The sequence below is a fragment of the Catharus ustulatus genome, chromosome 1, assembly GCF_009819885.2.
Source record: "Catharus ustulatus isolate bCatUst1 chromosome 1, bCatUst1.pri.v2, whole genome shotgun sequence".
NCBI classification, from domain to species: Eukaryota; Metazoa; Chordata; class Aves; order Passeriformes; family Turdidae; genus Catharus; species Catharus ustulatus.
Window position 1 is genome coordinate 94131512 of NC_046221.1, and position 26704 is coordinate 94158215.

At 40.5% G+C, this 26704-nt stretch overlaps 1 protein-coding gene across 1 annotated transcript in view; it reads left to right on the plus strand.

Moving 5' to 3' along the window:
* LOC117004646 (poly(rC)-binding protein 3-like) overlaps nucleotides 1-26704 on the plus strand; it is a 498514-nt gene that overhangs the window by 303233 nt on the left and 168577 nt on the right.

A 26704-nucleotide genomic window follows, 5' to 3' on the forward strand; every position in this document is an offset into this window, starting at 1 on the left:
CTTTTACAAAACTGATTACAAGAGACTAGTACAATCAACAAATCAAATTTGTAGTTGGAGTTGCATTGATTGGGCTTAGTTGATTAAATTGATTGTTAATGAATTAGTATCTGTGTGAAATTAAATCAACAGCATCCAGTTGTAGATGGAAGGAAGGTTCAAATTACGGAGTTGTGCAGCACAGCTAGAGAACTGCAAGGAATTTAACAACTTTCCATCTCTTCAAGACACAGTTCTAACAATCAAGTCTGCTTCACGAGTTGTTTTTTTTTTTGTTTTGTTTTTTCCCTTTTTTCTTGTTCTACTTTAGAAAAGGTGGGATTCACAATGCCAAAATAAATGTTTACAGTGTAAATGTTGACATAGCCAAGCTTTTCAGTTGGCACCTTTTTATTTCATAGAAAGTAACAAGCACTTGTAGGATGTACATGAGTCCATTCTAAATTATGTGTTTAAAAACAGTCACATAAATCATATAGTCCAAATTTTTATTCCACTTCATTGACTCTAAAGAAAGTGCAGGGTATTGGCTTGACTGCAGACATCTTCATTGCAGATCTAAAATATTAGGTGGAAATTATCTTATCAAAACGGCTCAATTTCTTTTTTCCAGAAGACTAGTTCCACACAAACATGCTCTTGGTGTCTCCAATGAAGCATGCTTATTGAAGGGAACGTTTGCTAAAATGTAGATACTGCAGTGTTAGCACTTCTTAGCCCACAGATGTGTATTTGCACTTTACCAAGTGTTACATCAAAATCAGTAGTTGCGAGGCAGAAAACCCCAACGCTATAAAATACAGAAGAAAAGGTAATAGTATTCAGAGAAGAAAGGAGAAACTGCTCTGCTTGCAAGGAATTGAGCTCTTCAGAAGTGGTAACGCATGAGGGAGGCTCCAAGTAAGCCTCTGGTTTGCAAAGCAAGCTTGCAGTTTTCTCATTGCATAGACCATGCAACATAAAACTATCAAGCTACTGATAATTTTTCACCATAGAGGTCTACAAGAAATGCACTATATCTGGAGCAGATGGACACGTATTTTCTTCTCAAAGAGGAGCTAAGAACAAATCATAATATCTGGTAAAGTGGGCCACTTTTGATTAAGAGCTAAGAATATAACTTTTAGTTACGGAATTTCATCAACTTTGTTCTCTCTGTAAATTTGATATCATATCCTGGGTTTTTTTATTATATACTTACATTCCAACAATCATCATAATCAAAGAAGTAAGAGAGGATAGTCCTAGCAGTAGGAATTTGCAAGAAATGCTACATCCCTCCTTGGGGAGGGCAACAGGAATGTTACTGAGTTCAGTTTCTTCACTCTCTGGTTTTGGCACAGCCAGTTACTTTTCCATCCTTTTGGTCATTTAGTGTTACCTTTTTCAGTTATCCTTGTTTCCTTGTTTCGTAAATGGGATAATTGATAGATTCCTGATAACTCACCAAGCAGCAGAGATACCCCTCAATGAGTGCAGCCCCTCAGGTGCTTGCAGCCTGGGAGAAGATTCCGTAGGAACTCACACTTCCTTAGGGAGTCAGCCCAGTGCCTCAGGGCCAGAGACCACCTTGATCTGGTGTCTTTGCTCATGGAGACATTAAAGACATTTTCTCTTGTGCTGAGACTTCATATCTGTGTTGAGGTTTTACCAGGACCACCCAGCAAGAACACAAGGAGCAGGGGAGGAGGCCTCTGGCTGATCATTTCCCCAGGAGCAGGAGTTCTGGTATGCAGCAGTGATTCTAATAGAAAAAGAGATGATTCCACATTTTCTTTTATGTGACTTGGTGTACTGGCTGTCAGCTCCACTGGTGGAAGGCTGCTTTGCCAGTTCAACTGTGCCTCTACAAGGGAAGGCTTACAAGCTGTATCAGTATTTTGTCAAATGTTAAATTCTTGGAATAAATGTATGTAAATCTTCAGATACATTCAAGAGCTCTAGAGTAAATACTCATCACTCCTAAGATTAAGGAATCTAATAATGTTTTATAAGAGATACACTCCTGAACTCTAGCTGCTCCTTATCTGGTACAACAACTTTGTAAATGATTTTGAATTGGAGGTTCTCATTCACTTTGTTAATGCACTCTCTCTGATACAACCATCCTTTGTAAAGGATGCTTCCATTTTATTGACTGTCATACAGCTGGTCAGCAGATAACCTTCTTATCCTAGCGTTCTCTAAAATTTTCCAAATAGGACTTACCCATATCTAAATTGGATGCTCTGAGTGCTCCTCTGACATCTTTTCTTCATGCAACTGTGAGCTAGTGGCAACACCTTCCTGCTGAAGCCTTTTTTTTCTCGGGAAAAATAATCCAAACTCAAAAACAGGATAAAATAATAGAGCATCTGAATTCTTCAGAGCTCAAGTATAATTTAATTCACATAGACCCCTTCCATTAAAAGCATATTAGTATTGCAAGAAAGTGAAAGGATTAGGGTTAGGGCTGGGAAGGGAAACAGGAAAATTTTAAATAGCAAACAAATACAGTAAATTCACGAATACAAACCACACTGAGTATAAGCTGCATCTCTGGGTGTTGGCAAATATTTTGTTTTTTGTCCATAAATAAGCCGCACCCGAGTATAAGCCGCTCTGTCGTTTGCAGCGAGGACCCGCGTGCAACAAAGTTGCCAAATACTAACAGAACCGCGGCATGGCGGGGTTTACTGGCTGAGCTAAGGCTGTGCAGGCTCGGCCCGCTAGGGGCTGCTGACGGGGCCAGGTGGCCCAGCTCGGCGCTGCCGCTCGGGGCTGGCCGCCGCCTCTGGGCTCGCTCACCCCGGCCCCGCTCCCGCCACGGCGCTGGCCAGGCACGGAGAGCGCGCCCCACTCACACCGCGGAGCCGGCCGGGCACAGAGCACCCCCTGCTTCCGCCATGGCGGCAGAGGGCGGGGGCAGAGCCCCCCCCCTCCTCCCCGGGCCACGGCAATGGTGGCGCGGGGGCCCCCCGTCTCTCCCCCGGGCTGCGGCAGAGGAGGGAAGGAGAGAGCTCTCCCTCCTCTCTCCCTGCCCCCCCGTGCTGCCTGCAGGGAACCAGGCTCCACCCGCAGTGCAACAGAGTAACAATTTGTAACAATCACGAAATGCCGACTTTTACTGGCAGGTGCTTGGTTCGGCGCCCTGGCTGGCACGTCTGAGGTTGTAAATGTCAGAAAATTATTCACGTATTAGCCGCCCTCGAGTATTAGCCGCACTTCCGGGTTTCCGCCAAAATTTTGGTCAAATTACTGTGGCTTGTATTCGTGAAATTACTGTAAGCATGACAGGTAATACAGATTTTCCATCATTCCTAGCCATTGGAGATATATCCATTGGCAGTTTTCTGTCTTATGATAAATCATAAGATTTATAGTTTAGATGGGAATGCTTCTGTCTTATTTTTTTTTATATAAGTTTCAGTTTCACCTTAAACATAAAACAATTTGGACCAGAACTGACTTCCAACAAAGAAATTTGATCTGCCTGCTCCACTAGGATTATAATGCTGCTCTGAGCTTGTAGAGTGTTCCTGTGTCGTGTTCCCTCTCTTGTGAAGCAGAGATCCCATTCTACCTCTGTTGAATTGCGTAATGAGGAGCTACAAAAACTCCTACTGTGAGTTAAAGACCCAAATAGAGTTAAGATTTCTGAGAAGGACGTAAGACCTTTTAAATTAAAGAAAAATATCCTGTTATGTTTCTTATTTTAAAAACTAACTTCTCTGCCAAAAAAGTAGGGAAAACAAACAGTAATATATTGAAAGCTTATGTCCTTATACATACTCTGCTCTGTTTAATTAAAAAAAAAAGTACTTCAGCAGTCTAGCCTTTATATACTGTATATATATTAGTGCATACTCTTCCGTTACAATCTTTTCTACTTTTTATTCCTGCATAGGGATGAATGGAACCTTTACAGAGAAAATCTCCCAATGAAATAATTTTTACTCCCTACCAGTGTATTTTCCCTCGACCACTATATAATTGCATTCCCTTCAGTTACAGCTCTATGGCACAGCATCTCCAAGTGTTCATTTTTCAGACTATTGAAGTTTTAGAAGAATTGAAACAGGTCTTTGTGCTATCCAAGAATTCATTCAAAGAAAAAAAAAATCAACAAATTGATGTGCTGTTTTTCTTCCTTTCTAATAGCAAAACAAGGTATTTGAGGTTATTTCAAGTTGGTTAGGAAGATTAGAAATTGTATCCCCAGAAAAATAGCTTTAACAGAAGATGGCTATAATGTTCTCCTCTGTGTTTATAAGCCAACCTGCAGAGCAGGCTGTCACTTGGGAAATTTCTACCTGTTGTTCTATTAACAAGCAAAGAAATAACAGATCATTGCAAGAAGAGGAAATATTCAGAAAAGGTTATAGGTAAGACTTCCAATTAACTCAGCTAACACAGATATTACTGAAATTTGGAATCATTGACAGTTTTTCCCACTGGACTTAAATGCAGTACATCAATATTCAGCTTCTTCACAGTGTATTTTCAGATACATTTTTTTCTAGGTGGTAGCTAGTTTATTCTCTGTAATGAGGCTTCCTGTGAGCATACTATTCATGAGACCTTGGCTTTAACAAGTAATATGGTATGCTGGCATACATATACCGAGCTTGCCCCTCTTGGCACAAAAATTTGTATGTGAGGTTTTTATTGACCATTATCTAGTAATCATAGTTTTCAAAGCATTAGTTTGAGGGTAGTAGTTGTGATGTCTCCACTACAAATGATTTAAAAATCAACAACTTGAAGTTAAATTTGAATATTTGTATAACTTGGTGGGGAAAGAATTGAAGACCTATGTTGTTGTTGCTCCTCATGAAACTTGGATGAGCATGTCTCTTTGCTGTGCAGCAATGTATGCAGTGTCATCCAATCACACGTTTTCATCCCTAGGCCCCAGTTCATACTGACCTCACATTTTTCCTTCTACAGAAGGATGTCTCTGTGTATATTACTGATGCTGTGGCTTAACAGGATTTTCTGGTTGCTATTGCTAGGTAGGGCTAAACAGAAACCTCTAAAACAATCTTGCAATGAAATGCTTATTTCTGTCTGTCTATCTGCCAGAATGTATTCTTATGCTATGGCTCTGTCACATAGCACCTCTGAGCTGACTGTTTTCCCTTGCTTTGGCTCTGGTGTTCTTGAACTGTTCAGGAGGACTCCTCTGTGACTCAGTTCCCTTAAACGGCAGAAAAAAGAACTCCTCTACACTGAGTTTCATGGTGTGACTTCATCTGGTTTGTTAGTGCCCCTCAAAGTCATGCTCACACCACCCACCTTCTGCCAACTTGAGTGCCATCCACAGCAAACCAGTTCAGGTCACTGAAATGGCACAAAAATAACTTGGCAAAATCTGCTTAGACCTTGCAACTTCACCCTTTGTACAGTGTGTATTCCTCTGTGAACAAAACATCAGAAAAAAGCTCCTGACTCTTGGCAAGTTGCCTTGCTCACCTTGCCATGGTGCTGGGGAGCTGTGTTGTGCCCACAATAATTGATGGGAAAAAAATTGCACAATATGGCAAGACAGGAAAATGTAAGGATTTGTCCCAAGCCTATCTGAAGAAAAAAAGTCTGCAAGGGTCTATCTGAGGTAAAAATATTTTTAATTCACCTTACACTTTCAAAAATATAGCTCAGAATAGTACAGAGAATCTGTGTCAGCATTTGTTATTGTCCCCTGAACTTTCAAAAATAAGCTTGATCCTCAAGGCTTATAGTATTGCATCCCACTGATTTAAGCAGTTTAGAAATATACAAACATACACCTCCATAGCTGTAAAACATTAAACCTGTAAAGCTCTCAGTGCTACTGCCTAGGATCAATGTTTCATTTCCTAAGCTCTGTAATAACCTGGGTTTTTTTTTTTACTAACCTGGATTGATGCAGATTGCTCAGAAAATACTGGCTGCTTTAATGTCTCTCCTGATAAGACTATCCTATTACTATGTGGAAAAACAAAGAGGTTTAGTACTAAACTTTTCTAAAAAGATAAAATCAATAGACAGCAATAGCATAAAAAAGAAACACAATATGTTGAAAAAAAAAGGACTCTCAAGCTCGTCTGGGGCATGGACCTGCACCATGAACCTCTTCTGAGCCCTAGAGCACCATGTCCATTCCCTTTCCTTTTGGACAGGCTCCAGAGATTCAAATGGGACATGAGCCCTAGGCAGTGGTGGGTTGCAATGTTATTGTCCTGCTACTCGTGGCACCTTTCTGCTGGCTAATCCTGTGATCCCAGCTGACAGGGCAAAAGAATCTTGCTCTCACCTTTAACTGTAAGAGAATGCTGAAAATACTGCAAACATTCAACAACATATGCATGCTAAAATGGGATATAATGTATTTTTAGATTATTTTCCCAGGGCAACAAATTGTGAAGCCAATTGTGAAGCAAATGAAGAAAGTGCTAGGCTGCCTCTAGTAAAATCCACTTTTTGTATGTCAAGGCAACAGTAGGAATCTGACTCCTGACTGACAACCATTTTTCCAAGCTTGACACACAAAAGGAATGGACACTTCTGCAGTCAATACTTTCAGGTTCTGATAAGCAGATAATAAAAGTTAATCTAAATAAAAATTGGCAGATTTTGGCATACCTCCAGGTTAATATTAAGGCCTGTCAGGTCACTGTAATGTTTTCTTTTCTCCACCAAAAAGTTGTTTACTAGCTAATATGATGTAAAGAATAAACTTTTGTATTTATTAAATTTAGGCCTGCAGGTAATTGGTGAAGGCAAAGGCCTATACAAAGGAGTTTCATTTTAAGACTGGTGCAATAGCTGTTCAATTTTTATGTTGTATTTTCCCAGTAATATCAGGTGTGTTCAGAAGCTTATCTGTCAGACAGCTATGGACAATCATTCAACTTTGAAGCATTCATTCTTATCATCATCCTTATCAGAGTCACATTCATCCACTTGGACACTGCAAATCAATAACTGGGAATTATTTGGAGAGCTTTGTGGCAAAACAGTCTCTCAGAATATAGCCCTTAATGAAGTGGATATTGTGTATGTTTTTTGCAGTTGGCTAAATTCACATTCCATCTGCAAGTTACTGCTAGTTATGTCCTTTGAGTGATTCCATTTTCTGTAGGCATCTTTTTAAATTCAGGTTTAAGCAGAACCAGTTTTGAATTAAAGGACCTACTTTCAGAAATCATGGTAATTCTCTTTAGTACAATATGTTGATGACATTGCTTCTGTAAGTTCATTCTGTGTTATTTAAATATTTCAGTAAAAAACACAACCTGTATCCAATAGCTGTACTTGAACTGCAATATAGTTTTTTAGAAAAGCATCAATCTTGATTTTACATTACTGGGAAAATATAGCACACTTTTTTTCCCCCCCCAGTAGTTAATTACCATTCCTGGTTAAAATTAAATACACTAGTAAACAAGCCTACCTCCTGTCTTTTCTGAATCTGAATGTATTTATATTCAGCTTTCAACCACTGGACCTCTGATAATTAGGAGGAAGATAAACTCTTTTACTGTCAAACTTCTGCTTCTCGTATTAGATGTGAGACTATGATTAAAACCCAACCCTTTACCTTCTCTTTGACAAGCTAAGTGGATTAACCTTCTGGAGTCTTTCACTAGAAGGCATGTCTTCTATAATCATTCTCTAGGCTCTGATATGAACCTTTTCCAATTTCTTAACAACCTTCTTGAAATTTGGATGCTTGAAATAGGCACAGTGTTCCAGCCACAGTTACACTGATGCCAAATACAGAAGTAAGATATAGTCCTTCTGTCCCCCTCAGTCTAGCCTTACAAGTAAACTGGGAGTTGTGCTGCCTCATTTTATCCAGTTGAATCACAGTGACACCATCTTACCTTTGAGACTTATTGTCATCCTTTTTGTCATGCTATGTCCATGGTAGCCTCCAGATTCTTATTCACAGTACTGCTCTTCTGCAGGCTTCCTAGAAAGGGGCTTGGTGTGGTTGGAAGGCTTAAAGTTGGCTTTCACATGGAGCCTCTCCACTCTGAAAAACACATAGATTTTCCTTTTCTTTGATGATGCTCCATCATAGAGAAGAGGTGTAATCAGCTGTGGCAGCAAGCTGACAATTTAAAATAGCCACACTGATCTTCCCTCGAGTGAGCTAAGAGAAGAGAGCACCCCAAGATGTTTGCAGCTTTGTTCCTGCACCCCATATGTTCCTGGATGGGGACAGCAGGAAAACACAACTGCTGCATGTTGGACCTCTGTCAGCAGACCTCTGTCAGACCTCACAGTCTAAAAAAGAGGAGAGACTAAATCAACACCTAGAATGGCACACAGAAACAGACCAGAGTTAATAAATTATACTTTATTTTATTTCCAATTACTTAAAGAGATGCAGGTGCTTGGTGGTGCTCTTTTCCAATATTGCTTCATATTTTTTAGTACAGTAATTTCACGAGTATAAGGTGCACCCTTTTGACTAAAATTTTGGTCCAAACCCAGAAGTGGACCTTATACTCCGGAGTGCCTTTTATATGGACAAAGTTCGAGAATTTGGCAACCCGGAAGTGCGAGCGGTGAGCCGAACCGCGTGGGGCCGCGGGGCTCAGCAGGGCTCAGCACGTGTCCTGGCTTGGAGGACAGGTGTCTGATAAGAAAGGCAGGAGCCTATCTTTGAAATGGAGAATGCAAACCCCCTTCCTCCAAATTATTATAATTTTGAAATTAAGGGACTCTCTGGCAAAGATATGGGAATTAGGAATAACAGTTCCTTACTCGGGAAATTAAAACAGAAATACAGTACTACAAAGAAACAAACCCCAAACACTGGCAAAGTGTCTTGGGTTACAATACAGGACGTAATCAAAGTATCTATTCTATCACCATCTGTTGAGGGTGGGGGCAGTGATCCTTATCTCCGTGGGAGATACTCTGCTAATGGGCCATCCATTGAAACCAGGCGGGGCATTGTTATTTATCTTTTCACAACCCCCATCCTTCCTCCAGGGAGTCATTTTCTGCTAATGGCCCATTGAGTCCCACTGAGTTACAGATAAAATTACTTTATCCCACTGAGAGTTGCTCCAGCCAGGGAAGAGAGCCAAGCCTTTCTTACCTAGATAAAAACTGAAATTCTGGGACACCGAGTAGCACTTTCTCTACTGGACTGCAGAAAAAAAAGAGATTTCTCCACATCACTGCTAGACCTCTAGAGGGAAATTACACCTTCTACAAGACCACTGCTTCAACTGAATCACATCTGTCACTGCAAGAAGACTGCAGCCACTATTTAATCAAACTGCTACCAACACCCTGCCTGACGGGGTGTCAGGTTATACTCTGACTTTGTCAGGATTTGGAGTTTGTTTCTTTGTAGTACTGTATTTCTATTTTAATTTCCCTAGTAAAGAACTGTTATTCCTAATTCCCATGTCTTTGCCTGAGAGCCCCTTGATTTCAAAATTATAATAATTTGGGGAGAGGGGGTTTACATTCTCCATTTCAAAGACAGGCTCCTGCCTTTCTTAGCAGACACCTGTCCTCCAAACTAAGACACAAAGTCTGAGTACAACCTGATACCCTGTCAGGCAGGGTGTTGGTAGCAGTCCCATTAAATGGTGGCTGCATCCTCCTGCAGTGACAGATGTGATTCAGTTGAAGCAGTGCTCCTGTAGAAGGGTGCAGCCTCCCACCGAAGGTCCAGTGATGATATGGGAAAAAGTCTGGTTTTCCTCTAGAGTCTAGGGAAAAGAGGGCGTCTTGGTGTCCCAGAATTTCAGTTTTTATCTAGGTAGGAAAGGCTTGGCTCTCTCCCCTGTCTGGAGCAACTCTCAATGGGATGAAGTAATTTTATCAGTCACACAGTGGGACTCAGTGGGCCATTAGCAGAAGAGAACTCCCTGGAGGAAGGATGGGTTGTGAAAAGATAAAGAACAATGCCCTACCGGTTTCAATGGATGGCCCACTAGCAGAATATCTCCTATGGAGAAAAGGATCACTGCCCCACCTAGTCACAACAGACAGTGATAGAATAGATGCTTTCATCACATCCTGTATTGTAACCCAAGACAGCACGGCTGGCATGATTGTTACTAATTCATTACTTCGTTGCGCGCAGATGCTCGCTGAAAAAAAAAGTGCGCCTTATAGTCCGGTGCGCCTTATACTCCAGTGTGCCTTATACTCGTGAAATTACTGTAATTTCTGTTCCCATACTTACCCCCCATAGATTTGTCAGCATGGAGCATTATTTAAGAAGTACATTTAAATACCTGTTGTTGCCACTTGACCCCTTTATATTTCGGGCCAAATTCCCAAGTTATTTTATAAGTCTGAGGGTGAAGTCAAAGCTTTGAGAAAGTCAGAGGGACCTCTGCTGCCAGTATGGCCAGGACTAGGCTCTTCCCTCAGGCTTTCCCTGCAAGTTCTTAAAGGCATTTAAATAATTAGCTGCCATTGTCTCTTTTTTTTTTTTTTTTTATTTCCCTTGTGCATTTTAAAATTGAAGGCAGTATTTTCAGTGTAGTCAAGTTGTTTTGACCCTTAATACTGCCCCCATCTTTCAGGGGAGTGATGTCACTCAGTCCAGTGCAAAGACCAAGTGTACAATAGAGCGTTTTACTATTTGTTGACAAATAAGAATGTGAAGTTTCAGAGTGAGAGCTCAAGGAAGGTCAGTTCTTGGCTTCATTCACCAACAAAGGATTGTTCCCACTGAAAAACAAGGATAGAGTAACTTGCATCAGGCTTATATAAATCTGGCACCGTAGAAGAGCCTTTCTTCAAACCTCAAATATATGAAGTTAGGATTCAATTAAAAATACCAGCACAACTAAACAAATTATGAGTAGATGAGAAATATTACAAATAATTTTGTTAGAAGTTGCTTTGTGGTAGGATTTACTTTAATGCAGGAAAGCGTTCACTGAGTTTCTAACACGTAATCCAGTTTTTGTACTTACAAAAGTATGTTGTACAAATGACCTTTCAAAGTTTTGTAAAAACAAATTCTTCTTTGGAGGTTGGATATTATACATCATGGAAAACTTCAAAGAAATCAAACAATGATCAGAACCATAAAGCTGGAAAATGCAGTTGCAGATACAGGTGCTCAAGTGTTTTTATTTTGTCAAGCTTGGAATTGGGAGACTGAATGAACAGATCTATGTTGAGTAACACACACAAGGGAAACAGACACAAGACTTACAGATTTTTTTGAAGGATAACAGGAAATGCTAAAGGAGTTTCAAAGGTAAGAGATAATGCTTTTTTTTTTTCCTTATTCTCGTTTCTGTGTACGGATCATGTTCACGTTTACTGTACATCTTAGACATGTTATGTTTTCTGGGAAAGCATCTGCCTGACTTTACATCTTGCCTCACCACATTTCATTAACAGTAAAGCAGCAATATTTTGGTGTGGTCTATTTTACTGTTTTCTTCTTTCAATAGGAATTGTTTATGAGAAAAAAAAGTTAATGTTCATCAACTCTGTATGGATCATTGTATCTTTACATTATTTCATATTTCAGATACTAATAAAACATTTTAATTAGTATTGCTACTTTACACTGTCACATTTGTAAGGTACTCCAGCAAGGGGCAGTGCAGGACACAGAAAGCAGTTCTTGACAGTAAATCAACTCCCTATTGAGGTTTACAGCGTGTTTATTTCAGTTATTTTCTTGTGTTTATTTATTGTAGAAGTTGAAGCAAATAAAAAAAAATTAAGTTGAGCAAATACTCTTGTTATTGGCCTACATGTAATTTCTGAAATGGTGTTTAAGAGGCAAGAAAATCTTTCCTGAAGTCAATTAATGACTGTATATAATTCCTTGGAATTTTTATCTATATTAGGTATAAGTCGATGGAACTCAAGATCAGGGCTGCAGAATCAGATCTGTATCTTATTTCTTACCTTTTAAAAAACAGCTATTCTTCCAGATAGACGAAATTCATAAAGTACCCAGTTATATATATCCTGCATATATGTCCTATTGCAAGTAGATGACAGGCAATGATTTGCAGCTTTATGCAAGTCAACAGAAAACATCAATCAGACCAAAATGTCATTCAATAGTATTTATGGAGTTAAAGAAGACCTGTGAAATGGTTTTTATGGAACACAGTTGTTTTCTATAATGGAAAGAATCTCAACCTATTTCTTATTCTTCTGTTGATTACATCAGTGAGGCAAAAAAGGGCATTAAAGAGCGCAAAAGTTGTTCCAGGTTATTTTACACCTTGGTTTACATTTGCCTCCTGAGCAATAATTAACCTGATGATTGGTAGTGAATTGAAACAAGGTGTCAGAATCAGAACTGTATTTCTCTGTTAAATTCTGAGCTTGGCAAAGCCCTTTTTTAAAAGTAGCAACCTATTTGCTTATGACACAGCAGTCTCTGTGAAATGTCATCAAATTGAAAAGATACAACAGAAAAATGTGTGTTCTGAGGTAAATTCGACATCCTGGAAACTTGGATAAATTCAATTTGTCAGAACCAGTAACGTTGCTGCCCTGGGAATCTAATTCTGGTTCTTTCCTATATATTTAGCTATACTTCTTTTACTTTATTTTACTTTATGAATTAAATTTTGCAAAGATTATGCATTCCTCAATTCCCATTTAAGCAAGCCTTATCTTTTTTTAACCCACGAGTATGCATTTTTCTTTTGAGAAATACAAGTGGTATGAGTTTAGTGTAGTTCTAGGAGTGACAAACCCAGGCGCCTTATTTGTTGAGGATGTGCAAGCTATTTAAAAGCATTTGGGTGTTTTATATTAATTGTTTGGAAATTTGAGAAAAAATAATTAGTCCATCAATTAGCTTGTTCCACATTAAACTTCACCTGTTTGAATTGAATACTTTGCAATGTTTAGGTTTTAATGTGAAGTGTGAAAGTCCTCGACAGGCTGGGGTTTAGTCCTGTGTGTTGGTTTGATAGGTTTGTACTCTCTTATGCAGTCACTGATGGATAGAGGAGCCTTTCTAGTAGCAAAGCATTAACATCACTCAGTTCTTCTGACCCCAAACAAGAAAATATAATGATAGTCAAATTTATTCTGAGCATTGTGTCAGATCACTAACACTTGATATTTAAATAGATATTGACACCAACTAAAGTATAAATCCTTAACAGATTGCGTTAGGCAAGATCCAGGCCTCTGCCATGCTTGTACAAAGAAGTTGTCTGACTCCCACAGTTTTATTAAAATAAAACACAACCTGCAGTGGAGCTGACAACTGAGCAGTCAGGTAACAAATCAACCTGTGATGGTAGGGCAGACCAAATGAATATTGCCATGCAGCTTGTCAAAGGCAGGGTGAAAAACAAGGCTTGATGAATGGCGGAGCTCGGTCTGTGTAGTGCAAGGATGTACAAGTGTGGCATGAGGGACCCCGGCCGACAGTACCTTCAAAAAGAGGTGAGCTAAGAGAAGAGAGCACCCCAAGGTACAGTAATTTCACGAATACAAACTGCACCATTTTGACTTCGATTTTGCTCTCAAACTGGAAATGCGGCTAATACTCAGGAGCGGCTAATATGTGAATAATTTTCTAACATTTACAACCCCAGAAGTGCCAGCCAGGGTGCCGAGCCGAGCACCTGCCAGTAAAACCCAGGATTTCGCGATTGTTACAAATTGGTTACTGTTTTGCCCGGAGGGTGGGGCCAGCTCAGCACCGGCAGCGCGGGGCGGGGAGGGAGGCAGGGGAGTTCCCTACTTCAGGTGGGGGAGAGTCAGGGGGCTCTGTGCTGACATCCCCACGGCTCGAGGAGGAGGTGGGGGGCTCCGCCCCCGCCCTCCACCGCCGCGGCGGGAGCAGGGGGTGCTCCGTGCTCGCCCGCCGCGGGAGTGGGGCGTGTGCTCCATGCCCGCTTGCCACGGGAGTGGGGCGTCCTCCGTGTCCGCCCGCCGCCGCCACAGCGGGAACAGGACCAGGGCGAGCGAGCCCAGTGGCAGCGGCGGCCAGCCCCAAGCGGCCCCGCCGAGCGGCCCCACCAAGCTGGGCCACCTGGCCCCGTCAGCAGCCCTGAGCAGGCCGAGCCTGCACAACCTCAACTGAACCAGTAAACCCCCCGCCATGCCGCAGTTCTGTTACTATTTGGCAACTTTGAGTGGCTTATATTCAGGTGCGGCTTATTTATGGACAAAGAGCGAAATATTTGCCAACACCCAGAGATGCGGCTTATACTCAGTGCGGCTTGTATTAGTGAAATCACTGTATTTGCAGCTTTGTCCCTGCACCCCAAGTGCTCATGGATGGGCACAGTAGGAAAACAACTGCTGCATGATGGACCTCTGTCAGCCTCACAGTTCAAAAGAGAGGAGTGGCTACATCAACACCTGGAATGGCACACAGAAACAGACTAGAGTTAATATTTTATAATTTATTTTCTTTCTAAGTTCCTAAAGAGACATGAGTATGTTTATTTTCACATGTCATGTGGACCTGAGGATTTCATTAACAGAAATATTCCAGAGACTGGATTCTGGGTATTCAAGAGGTATTTAAATAATACCTGTAACAGTGACAAGCAGTGACTGAAAAGTGAGTTGAACCAAGACCATGAGCTCTTTCACCCAGCGTGTGAGTTAATGGGCTAATGAGAGTCTATGTGAATTACACTGGTGTGTGGAGTTGTAACCAGAAGGATCATTTTAACCAACAGTCTTTTGCTGTGGTCAGTTAATGCTGATAAAATGAGTTCTCAGCACCTATTTGGATCAAATTATAGGTGATCCCTTTGGGTGATTTTGGCATGTAGTTCTGTCTCTCCAGGGAATGCAGCCTTGCCTGGTAAATGTAATTGTCAGGGTAGTAGCAGTGTCTTCTGATTTTGCTTTCTCATCTTGATATATGCCCACAGAAGGTGTTCTGGAATAATATTTTGGGCTCTCTGAGTCTGAGAAGTAATAAATAGTTTTGAGAAGTTAGAAACCTTGCAATTTATTCTCAGGGATATACAGAACTATACAGAACTATTTTACAGATCAAGATGCTTCAGATACAGAAGTGCAGCTCTTCACAGCAGAAGCAAATGTTGTCACCGAAAATAAGAGCAGATACAGGTTAGAATAAAAGTATCAGCACCATGAAGTATGATCTCGAGCTTTTCTTTTTTAATTAAGGTTATTGGAAAGCTACATAATTATTACTTACGCACAGAAGAAAGAAGATCAATGTGTGCTATAGAGGAGTTCAAGAAAATAATCTGTCTTTAGAAGCTATAAACGTACAGCAATTTAAAGAAAAAATGAACAGCAGTGGAGAACAGTAAAGAAGCAATTATGAGAGCTGCTGCAGAAGAGTGTAAGAGATGTGCACTACTGGCCTTGGTTTCTCTAAGTTTTAGCATTTGCAGTGGCTCTGAGATAATTAAAATGCAAATGTGTAGTTCTGCCTGGCAAGAGCATGGCAAGCACCAGTCTCTGCTGTGGGTTGTGGCTGCAGGCTGGTAATCCAGGTGCCCCCTCCACCACGGCCTACTCTGTGCTCCTGTGAACAAGATGCCTTTGGACCTCTTAGGCTTCAAATCAGACAAGCCAGCTTTGTCTTGCAGCCGAGGCACATGCTTTCTGTCACCACTGTTTTCATGTTTTCCAGTGCACTTGGAAACTGGTAAAGACAAATGGAAACATCTAAAACCCTCTGTTCCTCAGAATAATTATTGTAATAGCAATATCAGTCTTCAAAGTGGTTTTTAACTCCCTCCACTTTACTGCCATCTTTGTAGAGGAGGGAGATGCTTTAACAATATCTTAACAGCAGAATATTTTAAAGGGAGATCAATAAATAGAAATATTGATTGACTAGTGCCCTTTAGCTAGTACACTGTTGCTTTTCTATCATGTTATTATTAAAAATAATTGTACTAAAAAGAATCTACTTGAATGGCTTAGAACTATTATTATGTTGTTGAAGAACTATTGCACATGTACATACATGTACATATATATCTATCCTCTAAACTAAGTGTTCTATAATAATTATTTATTCTAAGATACTGTAATAGAAGATGAATGGAATTTCTTTCTGGTCAAGACCTCACTGAATATTTCTGAATAGACTTCAACAGTTCAAAGGTGGTACAATAATGTTTTAATAAAACACTGATCAGAAAAAATGTATTTCAATACCGTATGATCCATTTAATTCCCTCAGAGCTGTAAAATACTGAACCTTAATACCGTCAACCCTTTCAACATGATCCACTCAGAAGAAAATTGCACCTTTATATTAGTCTTTTTAGGATGAGGTGTAAGAGTAAAAAATGGGATTTAGTGTAGTTGTTAGATGACATATGATTCAAACATACAGCATACTTTATAAATATACGTAGAAAGTCATGTCTCGGTCTGATTGCACTGATTGTTGAATGAAATCTTACTCATTTTTAAGGAGACTTTTGGAAAACTAGTTCCATGCTAGTTCCAATGCTGGAATGAATTGAAAGTAGGAAATAATGTGTTTAAAGCCTGTGGAGGTTGATACTTAGTGAAATGTAGGTCAGTCAGATTACACCATACAGTCTCAGCTGCTGTGTTTTGTCATCTGCCTGTAATAAGAAGAACCAACGTAGATAGCAGTTATACTCAAGAAATGTATTTTTCTCCTAAGGAGAAAAGAGTGATTGATAGCAAAGTAACCACGTTGAATTGGAGTCTAATGTTGATTCTGAGCTCTGAAAAACAAGGAATAGTGAGTGACATAGGTCAGTGAAGGAACAGACAAAATAACATGGATTTTTTTTTCTCCTCAAAACCTCTTTTATCAGAAAACTTCTTTTCTTTGACTTAGAGAAAAATACAAAAGGATCAGGAGATAAGAAACTGAACTCACAAAACCAAGGAAACAACCCTTCCTTCCCCAATACAATTTCTGCTTCTGGATATCCAGTCTCTCACGTGCCATGAGAGCATTGGGCTCTGATGCTGTCAGGCTCTGCACCAATACCCACATGCAACATCTTCCTTCTCTCTGAGGTTCATTGGTAATTTTCCTCTGTACAGTGGGTGGACACCACCACAGAAGACACAGCAGCTGATAAGTGCTATTTTATATTGTGCTATCTTAAGTGTAATGTTTCCCATCAGCAAAAGCATTTAACTCATAAATTTGAATGGCTGTTATTAAAATGTTTCTGAAGTTATATCAGAGCTAATTAATTCATAATTATAGTTGCTGAAGATGTAATTGTCTTTGTCTGTATTGAATACTGTCATTTTTCCTTAAACCTGACAGTTACATGTGTTGAACCTTAATGCTTAGTTTATTTATGACTCTTTAGGGATTTTTTTTTTTTTATTTTAATGAGTGGGAGGTTATATGTGCACTTGCTAATAAAAGTAGCTTCTTGAGAACCACTCAGAATTTTTGGACTCTCACAAGATTCACTTGCTTTTTCTCACATGGCTTTCTGCAAGTCAAATATATCATTTGGGTTATAATTATTCAAGAGAACTCAGCAGCCGAATCTGTGTTTAAAAAGGTAAGCTGCTTGCTGTATTTCTCCAAACAGTGTGGGAAAGGCTGATGCTTATCTCTGAGAAGGAATTTAAATGGTGTTCATGTGGGTTCGCATGAACCTAAAGAAGTCTGAAGGAGGGAGATACTGGACATAGTGAAATCTGTGGTGCAGGTGGAAGCGAATGTGTTGCCAGAGATGGTGCTGAATCTTTTTACAGTAAACTGATGGGCAAGGAAGAGCTCAGGAGGGACTGACTTTCAAGAGGAGAGAGCTTACAGTGGTGTGAGACGTGTTCTATGGCTCAGGTTGTGCAGCCAGTGCTTTCAATAAGTCCATGGCTCTTCAGGTACCAGTGTATCCTTCACAGACCTGCTCTGGGTTTTCACCCTCACAGGATATCCCACACTCTGTTTCCTTTTATGACAGCAAATCCTATGTCACGGGCTGCCTTGGTTAAAGGCTGTGTTTAAAGGTGTGATTTCACCTCCACTTTTGCTGTAGCCCTCCTGGGAACAGGGAACAGTGCACCTGTCTGTCATCTCTGCTGATAGATTATTCTCCTCTCGGCCGCTTTGCTTTCCCTGCTCCTGCCCCCTTTGGGAGGGGGAGCTGAAGGGGTCAGCCTTAGCCCACAGCTCCCTGCTGGTTCTCTGTACCTCTTCTTGTTGGCTGCCAGGTTCCTGGTGTCAGACTCCATGTAAGGCATTTCGTGCATCCCCCTCGGTGTAGTCAGGCTGCAGGGGCCACCACTGCTGCTGACAAGAGTTTGGGTGTTGCACAAAGGACGTGACATTTGGCAGCTGTCTCAATTTAAACAAAAAGGGGCTTCCTGCTGCAAACAGATGCATGTAAAGATAAACCTTTCATGATGGTACCAATTCATATCACAGGAAATTCCCAGGCTTGTTCTTGAAACGGACACTTCTAAAGGAGAAAATTATGGTATCAAGTCTGTGTGTTACCTCCAGGGATTGGAACAAGTTATTCATTCATTACACATTTATGAGATTGATTATTCATCTGCTAATGTGTCTAGCAGTACAAATGCCTATTTACTTGGTGTCTCAAGGTATTAAAACACCGTAACAACATAGTTAAAGGGAACTTAATGGTCTTATAAGCTCTACGAGTAACAGAAATGTTTCAACTCTTTCTTTCCTTTTGCATATCGCGGAATTCATTGGGGATACAACTGAACAGAGGTTTCACAGGTTATAAAGGTAAAGGGACTCGAACTATCAGGAAGCCCATGTTAGTTGCAGATGATTTGGTAACATTTCTAAAGGACTACGACTTCATCCAGGATCTTTTCTTGAAAGAAAGCTTTTTCTTGTTTCTAACCTGAACCTTCCTTGTTGTGGCCTGTGTTCATTGTTTCCTGTCCTGCCTGTTGTGGGAATGAAGAACCAATTTTGTTTTATGCCCTCACCTGAGTCCTCCTGTATTGGGAGAAGCAGAAGGATCCTTTCATTTCTCTTGCAGTCTGTTTTTATGTTATGAGTCTCCAGACAGAATTTGCCTTTCTTACAGCAGAGTGAAACTCAATGGCAATCTTTTATGAGTCTTATACCCTTTTTCCATTGTTTTCTTGCATAGGCGCTATTTTTTTGTACTGCTGTTGCATAAACTTAAGGAGAGTGACTGATGGATAAAAATAAAAAAAATGGGAGGATCTTATCATAGAGGAGGATCAAACTTTAAAACATCTTTTTTTCACAAAATTCTGCAGCAGCAACTAGCAAGAACAGTCTTTGGGATACAGGGTGTTAACACAACCAGCTGTACAAACTGGACTAGGCACCGTGACCTGGGAGGAAGGAGCCATTTTCAGAAGTGTAAATTCTTGCCAGAAGCCTCCTGTAATTCTTCTGACTAATAGAATTAGGAAAATAATATTTAATATTTTGTGTATTTGTGGTTAAGGTAATGACATCTGGGAAAAAAAGTTTCTTTTTGAAGTGATCCATATTACTTAATTTCTAACTTTTCAGGTGTATTACATAAATTAATTTCTTTCTGTTTGAACAGAGGTATGACGACAATTCATTTTCCCTTGATATTCCTTTGCAGAAGCTATAATTCCCTCCCTTGCTCCCCCATTGAATCCCTTATTCTTTCTCTGAGCAGAAGGGGATAGTAGGAGGTTTTATGGTGCAGTGGATCTTCTCTTAATATCTGAAACAAAAAGGGCTCAAGCCTTGGTGCTCCTCAATTTGAATCTTTTCTCCAGCAGGTAAACATTCTAACCAAAGTGAGAATTTTGCATCCAGAAGGGTTCCTAGTTACTAAAAGTTTTCTTTTTATATTAGTCTTGGAGTCTTGATACTCCAGGAATGGAGGTAGACTTGAAAATTTCACAGAATCAACAGAGAATGACCTGACGTGTGATTACTTTTCAGGCTCTGGGTATCTCTCACTGGCACGGGCATCAAACTGACCTTAGCGAGCAGGGCATGTACCTTGAAGTGCATGAAGGTAGAATCTCTGCTGTGCAGAAATAGTTAACTGGTTCACTGAAGCTTGATTATTTGTTATTTGCTAATTTTTTTTTTTTTAAAGCATGTGGGCATGGAAAATTTGATATCATTATATGACAAAAATAAAACATGGATTAGATATGGATTCAATACCTTAGAAATAACGTACAGAAGAAAAAGGTTAAATGTGTCAAATGTTGTGTGGAAAGACGAGTGAGTTCTGATTTTCTGGTCTGAAAGATTTGCTCTGATAGCTGGGGATTTATTGATTGAATCTGCATCATTCGAAGAAGCAAATTAGTGCTTTGCTGTCAAATTCTGAGAGTTCCATGCTGTGATTTTACCTGTTTAAGCAAGAAAACATCTTTTTTTTTTTTTTTTTTTAACAGTCTTTTCTTATTTGTTTTACTCCTGATGCACAGGAGTAGTCTTCCCACCTTGTTTACAGCAGTGCTTCAACACATTCATTGCTCAAATTATAGAAAGAGATCAATGACAAGGGACGTGCTTGCTTCATTTGTGCTGTGGACAAATTAGAAGTTTATAAAAAAGACTGTGTCTTGATAGCCATATGTGAGCACTAGTTGAGGTCCCTGGAAATGTTAGTGACTAGGAGTTGTGTGGGCAAGGGGTGGACCATGGCTCTGATGGTCAAAACACGTGTGGGTCCTGATTCTGCCCTCAACTGGGCTGGTCTGGCACCAAGCTATGGCTTCAGCATGGGATCCTCAGTAAAAAATGTTGGTATCAAATCACTCTACTGGGCTTTGTGATTAATACTGAAAGGCATTATGGTGTTTATTTCCAAGTGTACCTTGATATAGATGCATTTCTGATCCTTCTTTCTTGATCTTGTACATCTAGCAAAACTAGATAGATTAAACTCTTACTATAATCAATATATGTCTTGATACATTTATCAGTGCCAATAATTTCTCTTTATATTAAGCATCCCTAAAATGTGACCTCTGTCAAAATCTTACACCTACAACTGAGGAAAGCAGGAAGCATTGTTTCTCCTTGAAATGCTATGAGAGAGAAAGTATATTGGAGTGAATGGAGGAAGTCTCGTACAGTAAAATAGAACCTGTTCTTACAGATTATGTCAAATTCACTTGGCTTTGTTTCTCATTAGTGCAACCAAGACTATAGCCTATGCTGGATATAAGTAAATTTAGGCAGTGAAAAACAACCTTATCACTGAATTTAAAATGAGCATTTTAAATTGGCAAGGGTTAAAGTAAGGACCATTAGAGCTGAGTAAGAGTTTGATAATGTAGTCTATACCTCAATACACCTGCCAGGGAAATCCATGCTCAAAATTGTTGAAAAAATATTCTTTTTCTCCTCATTTGTTTTTAATGCTTAGAAGATTTTATACTATCCTCAGGGAAGAAGCTCCTTGGTGCTCAAAAAGCTGGTAAATACTGGGCAGGCTGAAGGCCTGTGTGTACAACTGGGGAGAGGCTGTTCCAGATCTTCCTGCCAGTGTGCACAGTCCATGCTGTGGGGAGGCAGACCAGCTCCAGGGCTGCACACCAGCTGAGTTCCTCAGGTTCTCTAAGAGTACGGCTTGTAAAATGCTAGCAACCCTTCATGATTGTTTCCACAATTTGTTTTATAAAATATGCAAAACACCAAAGCTTAGCAATGTGGGAGCCCAGCACTGGGTGCTTTTTAACTTGTGCTACATCGCTAGCATACACAACCAGTGCGCCTCTGAGATTAATGGTCTTAAGGTTATTTCTACCAATTGAAGATGTGACCCAGTGTGTTCAGATACATGTGGACCATGCAGTTCAAAATCTTTTATTCAACTGCCCGCTTCTTCTGGTTTTGAATCCCTCACTTCAGTGCATCACTTCATATTCCGTGCTCCACTGTAAATGTAGAATAAAGTACTGGGGAGCAGCTGGTCAGTACCCAAAAAATCATAGCAATATCCTATTGCAGGTGGTCTGGGCTTAGTATGGAAGGTTGCATCTAGGAAATTCAAACAGCCTAGAGAAAAATATGAGACCTGCTTTCTGATGAACGTCCTATCAGGAGAGCAACTGAGCAAAACACTAAAAGGTTTTCTCTGGCCCTTTGTTTTTATATGTCTTATGTGCTTGGCTCTGAATTTGCAAAGGGAAGAGAGACTTTCTGTGCATGCTAGGAGGCCACACTTGTATGTAGGGAGACTGCATGGTTTCAGTTTGGTACATGTTTTTTGTATCAAGAACTGATTTCAGTTCAGGTAAGATTCTTATTGAAGTTTGGTTGGTTTTTCAGTTCAGTTCATCCAATCACAAAACTACATTTCAGAATTAACTTTATGTAACTGCTATTGCAGGAATTAACTTTCCCTTGGTGCATGGTGAACATACTGTGCTACTTCTACAGCTTTGTACCCAACATTCAAAAGTGAGTACTGTGAACCTGGATGTACAGCAATATCCTCACTTATGTGTAAAGCCCAACGTGTGCAGTTGCACAGATAAATAAAGTAAGTTCACTCAACAGGGAAATGTGAGCCAACAAAACAAACCAAGGCACTATGCTAAAACAGAACCAAAGTATGCCTTGCCCATTGCATTCCAAAGCCAGTTTTTCCAGGTTCTCTGGGTGTTGGAGAATAATGGAACTCACTGTGCCTTTCTGGCTTCTATTTATTTTAAAAGACCAGAGAATAATTACAGTAATTTCACGAATACAAGCCGCACCATTTTGACTAAGATTTTGCTCCCAAACCGGAAATGCGGCTAATACGTGAATAATTTTCTGACATTTACAACCTCAGAAGTGCCAGCCAGGGTGCCAAGCCGAGCAGCTGCCAGTAAAAGCCGGCATTTCGCGATTGTTACAAATTGTTACTGTGCTGCGCCGCGGGTGGAACCTGGCTCCCTGCAGGCAGCACGGGGGGCGGGGGGAGAGGAGGGAGAGCTCCCTACCGCAGCCTGGGGGAGAGACGGGGGGGCCCCATGCAGTCACTGCCGCGGCTCGGGGAGGAGGCCGGGGCTCCATCGCCGCCCACCTCCGCCGCCGTGGGAGTAGGGGGGGCTCCGTCCCTGCCTGCCACCACGGGGAAGTGCCGGGCCAGGGCGAGCGAGCCCAGAGGTGGCGGCCGGCCCCAAGCTGCCCCACCGAGCGGCAGCGCCGGGTCGGGCCACCTGGCCCCGTCAGCAGCCCCGAGCGGGCCGAGCCTGCGCAGCCCGAGCCGAGCCAGTAAACCCCGCCCTGCCATGGTTCTGTTACTAATTGGCAACTTTGTTGCACGCGGGTCCTCGCTGCGAACGACAGAGTGACTTATACTCAGGTGCGGCTTATTTATGGACAAAAAACGAAATATTTGCCAACACCCAGAGATGCGGGTTATACTCAGTGCGGCTTGTATTCATGAAATTACTGTAATTACCATTATTTTCTGCTAGGTTGACAGTACTTTAAAAGCAGCCATGACATTATACACGGAATATCTGCATTTATTTTCAGATGGCTAACCATGCTGCTCAATATCTGATTCCTAAAACCTGAAGCTCTTGGCTTATTTTCGTGCTCCACAAAATGAGGCTTCTTCTATTCAGTTAAAAGGAGATGTTTTCACTGCTTTTAATTGGCATCTTTCTGTTTGTTCTGTACTTTTCTAGTCAATGGTATGTCAGCCACATGAAAATCTTTAGTAGGTATTTGCAGTTTGTATTCTTTTAAGGGATGCTCTTCCATAGAAGCATAAAGTCACACAAGTAAAAAGATAGCAAATATTTTTTAAAAACTTATAATTTTACTCAAATTAATATATTTTTACTCAATGTTTTTTGCAATATTTGCTCAAGTATACTACAGTGTTCTGCATGCAGATGCATACACAGGTACGGGATCCTTATCCTTGACCTTCAGATTTCTCTTTTTATAGCACCATTAAACACCAATTTGTTACTAATGTATACTTTGTAATTAAAAAATTATTGCTTTGAAAGCAAAGGCAGTTTCCTGCCTAGTCCTTAATTAATCTTTATTTAAGACAGTTAAATATTTATAGTGGCTTACTTCTTTTTTCATTATAAACACTGTAGTGCTTCAAGGAACTTTTATGTTTCTGAAGAGTTTTCACTTTAACCACAATGGCAACTCATAAAAAAATTTCAGCAACTGTCTCAATCCATAGACTGTGATGTTATTGCAGCTGTAGGCACAAAGATGTGAGGTTTAATGCTGGCAGATTGGTACAGAAAGGGTCAGGTTTCCCTTAGGCCTCATTCTCCCTCAGTGAAAAGTTGAACAAAGCTCAGGAAAACTATTATTGTGCCTGCTAGACCTAAGCAAGGTCCAACTAACTTCAGTGCATGCCAACCACGCAGCTAAGGGAACAAAGAAATACAGGACCTATTGCTTAACTTTCTGTCTGCATCAGCATTCCTCCTGCCAGAGCAGCACACTGCTCTCCCAAAGGACAGCAACAGGGAGTGACAGGGGATGTTTTGCCATACCAAGGCACGGTGTTTCCTGCCTCCTGTGCTTAATGAAAACCACACTCCTGTACCTGCACAGAGGAATGGGTTATGCTTCCACCCTCAGCCCACCAATTGACTGTACTGCAAACCACTTGTCCAATTCCCCAAGACAAAATTTTAGACTTCCTCAAATTTACTGAACCCTGCTTATCTTGCAGATTTTCCCAGGGGTGCCTGGACCTGAAATAATCAACTGAGCCCTATTCAGTATGTGACCTTTCAATTCCCCCAACTACTTAGGGCTTTTGGTAATGATGTAGCTGTAGATAGAACAGATTCTGCTTCCATAGGAGGAACTGGCCAACAGTAATTCCACAGCACACCTTCTCTGACCTTCTTTAAGACTTTAAAGCCATTTTTCTCTATCAGCTTTTCTTCTTTTCTGCTTTCTCTTTATAGAAGAAGGGAAAGCATAATTTAGAAGAGGAATCCTATTTTCGTACACTAAAAAAAAACCAGCTTTGCTGTTGAAAAGCAGGATACAGGTGGGAAGGGAGTAGTTTAGGCTCATAGTCAGGGATTTGCAAACTAAGTGGGATTCTGCATCACATATTCTGCAGGAGGTCACACTTAGTGATCAAAGAGGACCCATAAGAAGGTCTTAATTTGTAAGCAATGGAAACAACCATGCCTTTCTTTTTGGCACAAGGAAGGGTAAGGTGGACTTCAGTGTGCAAGTTAAATTAGAGAAACATCACTGTGCTTCCGCATGGTCAAATTGCCTTAAACAATGGGATCACAGTGTTGAGAGAAACACAGCAGGTAAAATTGCTAAGCACATATGAGAAAACTGAAATCTAAATTGCAGTACAAGCAAATGACCTGCTGCTATAAAATGTACCTTTACAGATTTGCTTACTGATTGCAACATGCTATTTATTATGTGTATAAACTGTAGATTGATCAAGATTATTTGTTTCCATTTATATCTTGTTGGAAAGCAATGGGAGATCACTGTTTGAGTGAGGTGGATTACTGCCAATCATTTTGATATGTGAAATGAGGAAAGAATAAGCATTATTCTTGTCCTTTTCAGCTGAGTTATTTAACTGAAGCCATAATTTAAAAGGTGGGATTTTGCACTCTGTTTAACTGGAAATACTTAATGTAGCCAGAGATTCACATTGATGCTTGAATGGATGAAATAATATTTTAAGTATTGGCAGTGCTGACTAAGGATAACGTAACAGTATAATTGGTGATGTGTGATATGCATCAGGAATGTCAGCTGACCATATTAAGTGAAATCTTGCTCATCTTAATGTTCATCTTGTGAATGATTTCAAGGATGTCACTGAATGAGATTCTTTGATAAAGCAAGACCATTATTTTAATATATAAATGAAATGGGACTGTGCCCACAGATTCTTTTAACAAGGTGTGCATTCATTTATTCTAGTCCTGCAATAAAATAGTTGATTGAATTGATACTATGTTAACAGTTTTTTCTTCCTAGTATACTTATATTTCCTGTACGGTCAGTTCTTTGTGCAAATTGTGAGTCTTTGTTATGGTTGTCCTGTTTTGCTTTGCTGGAGAGTGGTATTTCAATGAGTGTCACTTTGGTGATGCTAGCAATAGCTGTCAGCAATTCACAGTGAGACTTTTATTTTCAGTTGCCTTCTGATAGTATCACCATTTCATTAGCTTTAGCTTATTCCAGAGGCAGAGCAGTTTATCAGATAACGAAGGCCAAGTAAGCCTCACCTATGTGACGTGTGGCAAATTATGTCATTTCTCTGCTCTTACCTGTTAGTTGTGTCTTCTCTGTAAGTCAGTCTGCTGTGATGGTACTTGCACAGCACCTAGGACAGCTGACATGAATTTTACTTCTAGTTCTACCCCTTTCATTGCAAGACCTGAGGCGGTGGCGCAACCTCTTTGTAATTGCACAATGCTACATCTCAAATAGTAAAAGATTTCGATACCCACTGTGGAGAAGAATGATAACTCTGGAAGTCTTTACTATTCCTGCTGAGCAGTAAGGCACAATAAGCATGCCAAATAGATGGTGCATGAGCTAAAGAGTCTCTCAGATTCCCTGTTCCTAGCCATTACTGATCAGTGTCTACTCTATAGAGAAGAGGTTATCTCCTAGAGAGTGTGTCAGGGAAACAACCCTTGTTCTTTGCTATCTGCACAGTTTTCCCTTAGTGTCAGCCCAAGATTGTCAAACAAGGACACAGTACTGACAACCACACTCCTTTTTGTCCATCCCTCCCAAGGCAAAGCTTATTCAGCTGTGGAATGTTCCTCACACACATCTTTGTGTTGCGTGTGTCCTTATGAAACTAAGCTG